Source organism: Physeter macrocephalus, chromosome 11 (assembly GCF_002837175.3).
Source record: "Physeter macrocephalus isolate SW-GA chromosome 11, ASM283717v5, whole genome shotgun sequence".
Taxonomy (NCBI): domain Eukaryota; kingdom Metazoa; phylum Chordata; class Mammalia; order Artiodactyla; family Physeteridae; genus Physeter; species Physeter macrocephalus.
The window spans coordinates 67,365,518-67,371,517 of NC_041224.1; the positions used below are offsets into that span (position 1 = coordinate 67,365,518).

The 6,000-nt window shown below is 36.3% G+C and overlaps 1 protein-coding gene across 13 annotated transcripts in view; it reads left to right on the forward strand.

The window, feature by feature from the left end:
- The window catches only part of PEAK1 (pseudopodium enriched atypical kinase 1), a 320,328-nt gene that overhangs the window by 130,397 nt on the left and 183,931 nt on the right, over window positions 1–6,000 (forward strand). The gene's annotated exons all lie outside the window — the stretch shown is intronic.

Here is a 6,000-nt window from a genome sequence, read left to right on the forward strand (position 1 = left end):
TTAATCCTCTGGTACTCTACGGAGAGAGCAATAATTGTAAAATATTTCATGATTATAGATGTCAAACTACTGTAATACTAATAATCTCTTATTTGTATAGCACTGGTAATTTTTAGAGCACCTTTTATTATATTATTTAACAAAAAAGAAAATTAGGGAAGCAGAGTTTGTGTTATGATACTTGTCACTGTTTCCTTTATTAGACTCATACATTCATTAATTACAAAGAACCTCTATGTGCTAGGTACTGGATTGGTTGCTAAAGTAAAATTGTCTCTGCCCTCAAGGAGATTAGGCCATTAAGGCACTGTTGGACAGCCATAGACAATGTGATATAAGCTGAGTTTGCTGAGGGCACCGAAAAAAGCTTTTGTTTTTTCTATTGAAGAGGTAAAGGTGTGACTGACACTGTCCTTTTTCTTACCTTGAATGCAGAGGTAATGCCTGCGTTTATAGCAGACAGCTTTGAAGCAGCAAATCAACACAATTAATGGAGCAAAAAGTTAGAAAGAGCCTTGGTCTTTGATGACCTTCTTGAGCCTCGATACCAACCCTTGACTACCTATCTCTGGACTTCTTATGTGGGAGGAAAAAAATTAGTACCCTATTAGTTTAAGTCACACATAAGTCAGGTTTTCGATTACTTGTAGACAAATTCTCTCCCTCCCTCCCTCCCTCCCACCTTCTCTTCTTCCCTCCCCCTTCCTCCCCCCACTCCCACCCTAAATTTTTTAGCTTTCCTTTAATGGACATTTAATATACACACTATGGTACACAGTGGTATAATGAATCCCCATCACCACCTAACTATAATAGTAATTGGCCAACCTTGTGCATTCTCTCACTTTCTCTGTTAATAATTAGAACTTAACTTAAGGAATTCTGTAATAGAAGTATGTGAAAATACTGTGGAAGAACAGGCAAGACTGACTAACTTGGCCTGAGGTGGAGGTAGAGGCTTATCAGGAAAGACTTCACAGAGGAGGTGCCATCAGCAGAAGCCTTAAGGGCAAGTAGAAAATGGAAGAAAGAGGATTGCTAGTGAAATTTATAACATGCATAAAGGGCCTTTAAAAAGTATGATATATTCAAATAATGGGAAATAAATTATTATGGCTGGAATATACAGTTTATCAGGGAAGAGTGTCAGTAGGTGAGTCTAAAAAGATGGTTTGGTGCCAAGTCATAAAAGAACGTGTATACTGTACCAAGAAGTCTCAAGCTCATCTTATAGGTACAAGGAAGTGAAGAGTGTAATTAGGTTTGGAAAAATAACACTGACAGTAATATCACCTGTGATTCTGGGGTAGAAGATAGAGAGGGAAGACAGTAAACTGTGCCAATGTTCCAAATGATAGAAAGGCGTTTAGTGATAACTGTAGTGGGATTGGGCAGGGGGAGGTAACTTTAAGAGATATTTCAGAGGAAGAATCAACATGATTTGCTCCCTGGCTATAGGATGGAGAAGGGAGTCAGAGTCCCAATGAGTAGATGAGATGGTGCTATTATTGGAGAAGTAATATAGCAGAAGACAGGTTTAGGGTAGGTGCAGAAGATGAGCTTGGTCTTTTAAGTTTGAAGTGCTGGTAGGACATTCAGGTAGACGTATCCGGTGTGCCAAAAGGAAATATAGGACTGGACCTTAGGAGAGTCTCAAACCAGAGAGTCCCATAACTTGTCTTTCCTGCCAGATGTCATATGTCACATCGTTCATATGTGTACGTATACACACACAACATATGTAAACATATATGCACATTTGATCCTCATTATTCATGGATTCCACATTTGCAAATTCACTTACTTGCTAAGATTTAAACTACCAAATCAGTAATTGTCGTGCTTTCACAATCATTTGCAGACATAGGCAGAGTGGCAAAAAAATTGAGGTGCCTGATGTGTACATTCTCAGCTGAGGTTGAGCAAGGTGACATCTTGCCTTCTTGTTTCAACTCACATACTATAAAGAAGCATCTTTTTTGCCATCTCCTTAGTGCCATGTTTTTCACATTTTCATGCTTTTTTGGGGTGTGATTTCACTGTTTAACATGGCCTCCAGATATTGTGCTGAAGTACTGTGTAGTGTGCTTAAGCACAAGAAGGTTGTGATGTGCCTAATGGCGAAAATACGTGTGTTAGATAAGCTTTTGTTCAGTCATGAGCTGTGCTGTTGGCTGTGAGTTTGATTTTAATGAATCAACAGTATATATTAAATAAGGTACCTCTAAACAGAAGTACACATTAAAGAAAAACTTACATATTGATAGGTTGATAAAATGTTGTAAGCAGAGGCTTGCAGGAACCTAACCCTGTGTTTCCCATTTCCTAGAAGCAATGGAAGCACAGTATTCACCAATTCAGTGTTCACAGAAACTTTATAGAACATAACTACCACACATAGCAAGAATCGACTGTGTGTGTATAAAATCTACTCTTTTATGAATAATCCTTACACTTGTACAGTACAGACATTAGTCCCAATGCATGCTTGAGATTATGATCCCAAGAAATATATATCTCTCTTTTCTTGTTGAAAAAATAAATCCATATCAGACAAAAACAGTTTGCTCTTGCAGATGGATGATTCCATATTCCCTAAGCCAATGGGTTTTTCACAAAACAGAATATTAAAGAAATATAGGTGACATTGACTGACAGCATCTAAATGATCATTTACAGCACACTTGAGCATAACATGTTCATCACCATCATATTGGTAGGCTGCCAGTTTCTTTTATAGCTTGATGTTTTTCTCTTTAGCAGACTTACAACATTTTCAGTCCCTATTCTCTTAGAGAAATTTATTTTACAGTGGTGTTCATGTGTGAGGGGATTTCACGATCCAAGACTAGTGTTTGTGCATTCATATCTGTCAATTTGCTTAACTACAACAGCTCAAAAGGATTTTTTAAACCTGTTATTCATGAATGTTAGTTCATATCAGTAGGGGTGTTTTAAAATGGCAGGTATGATGTGAGAGTGAGAATCACCCATCTCTTCTGACATAACATCAGTGTTATGTTGAAAATTAACATTCAGCTTTGTATCTCTCTTTTTACTGTCTGTAAACCTGAAAGCAGGGAATTGGCATTTACAGTCAAGGACAAGAAGACATACAACTCCATGCAAATGATTTTTAAGCTCTAAAGTGCTTCTGTGCTTATTTACATGTATCTGTTTTCTAATCACCTTTCCTCTTGGTATAGAAGATGTGCCTAGGGTTGTTATTACCTTATACAGCTATATTGTCAAGTATATAAAATAACTATACAATGGTACAGACATACAGTTAGAGATGCTTCAGTTTGGGGTGGCTGATTTAATTGTTTTATTTATTCGTCTAACGTGATCCTCTTCTGACTATTGTGTGGTTTTCTAGTTAATATATTAGGGTGAGTCTTCTCTGTTTTTACTGCAAGCAGTAGATTTTATGTCATGAAGTATAGTTCAGGGATAACAGCATTTTTTTCCTCTTCTTATTCATGGTAGATAACCTTAATCTTCACTCTTCATATGGGAATACTTCATACATCTGTTCTTCTGTACTATGACTAGTGTATTTAAGTTTCAGGATTGATATTCTTTAATTCTGCATTCAGAAAGCAAAATATTTACAGTTGAATTCCTCTGTGAATTGGCATTAAGCTTACTATATTTTCATTTTCCATTGCTGATTTGGAGCAACCTAATGTTCTAATATTAAAGATTATTTAATGAGATTGACTAGCCCTTGAACTAACTGAAAGAGAGTCTGTGTTACCTTATTCCAATTTCAGTAAACTATTGTGCCATATAGAGATATGTTATAATTTCAGGATTTTATGTAAAGTTCTTCAGTACATGCTAATTAAGTGAGAGTACCTTCTCAAACATAAAAATGCAAGAGATTAATTAAAAGATGAAAACATCTTTCTAAATTAATATCTCGGTAATTGAAGTAGAAGGTAGTGTCTGTAAATGGCAACTACATCATATAGTTTCAGAGAAAACTGTTTAAAAATCTTTGGTGATTTATTGGTTGTGTCTCTAAATCTTTTTATATGGATGGCTACATTTGTGAGTTTATATCTGCTGTTTACTATCCTTCCAGCCTTGTCTTACATGTCTTCTCTAAATGTGTCCATTTCCATCTCTGTTTTACTCACTCAAATACTTTAATTTCCTTTCTTCAACAATCTGAACTATTACTCCTCGTATCCCTAGATCAAGACTTTTTTCCAAAGAAACACTGAAATCCATCTAGCTGCCCTTCTCACTGGCTTGATATGTATAAATTATTTGCTGTTTGTTGTTAGTTTGCTTAGTTTCAGTTCAGTTTAACAAATATCTCCTGAGTGCTTGTTGTGATAATGTGTGAGCTTGGTGGGGTAGGGAAGTATACTCTGGAGGCTTCCCAGAGAAGATGATCTTGGACCTGAATCTTGAAGAACAAGTAAGAATTTCCTATTCATGGAAGAAGTGTAAGTTTATATTGACAAAGAGAACAGCGTGAAGCTTGACTAATAGTTCAGTATGGCTGTAGTGTGATGAAGTGGGAGATAGGAAATGAAGCTGAAGAGAGGCATGAGCCAGGTCATTGAGGACTTTATATGTCATAGTTGGGCATTTATTTTTTGGGTGAACTTGGACTTTATTCTGTGGATAATAGATAGCTATTGAAGGGTTTGACATACTCACGGTGTGGCAAGATTTTCATTTTAGAGTGATCATTTTGGCGGGAGTATGGTAAATGATTTTGAGGTAGGGTAAGAGTAGAGGTGGGTAGAACAGTTAGATTACTGATTTGGTCATATTGAGAGATAATGCCCTGGATATGGATACTATTAATAGGGATGAATTGAGGACATAGACATGGAAAGTGTTTAGAAATGAATCAGACATTTAAAGTGATTGGTGAAATGTGAGATTACCGTTGGACTTTGATTTGAGTGTCTAAGTGGCTGTTAATAACTATAGCAGGGAATTTAAAGAAGGAATAGATGTTAGGAGAAGTTTTTAATGTATTTTACCTATGGTACTTTCAGGTGGAAACATACAGAAGACAACAAGGTATAAGAGTCTGATGTTCAGGTGAAAGGTCAGGATTAGAGGTATTCATGTGAGGGTCTTCTCAGTCCTGGTGGGAGTACAGATAATATGGGTAGAGTATGAAGTGGGCAGAAAGCTGAGCCCTGAGGGGAAGTGAAAAAGGAACCCAAGAAGGAAACTGAGAAGGAAAAAAGCTCTGTGTCTTTTCCTAGTTTCCCTTGAAAGGAGGACAACTTTATCCTTTTTGTATCCTCGGTAACACCTTGAATAATATAGGATAGATACTCAGTAAATGTTTGCTAGTTATTTTGTTTAGCTGGGAAGCATCTCATTTACTTTGAGATTTTATTTAATATTTTACCCAATTCCATGACTTGACAAGAAATATTTTAAAATTCATATCATTTCATGAACACCTACTATGTACCTAGACACTGTGTTAAATACTTTATACATGTTATCAGATTTTATCCTTAAAATAATCTTACAAGGGTAGGTTTATTATTTCCATTTTGTTTTGAAGAACCTGAGGATAAGAAAGATTAAATGACTTGATCAACTTTTTCACATGTCCAAATTTCATTTTCTTAACCATCAATGATGATCTATTATGTGTTTAGACCAAACGACCATTTGAAAGTCAATTCTGGTTCCATTGTGATAATTACTCTGACCGAAAGGCACTGATTTATACTAAATTCTGCTCTGTCAGTCTTATGTGGATTAGCATGGTAGTTGGACACCTCTCTGTTCCTGAGTGCAATAAGGCTTTACCTAATTCTTTTTAACTTTCTGGGGGACTATTTTTTCATTTTTCTATTAGCAGTTTGCATTAGATGACTGCTAAATTGCTTAAGGTTCTAAAATCCTGTAAGTCCATTATTTTGAAAAACTCAAAAACAGAGGTTGAGGGCTTCCCTGGTGGCGCAGTGGTTGAGAGTCCGCCTGCCGATGCAGGGGACACGGGTTTAT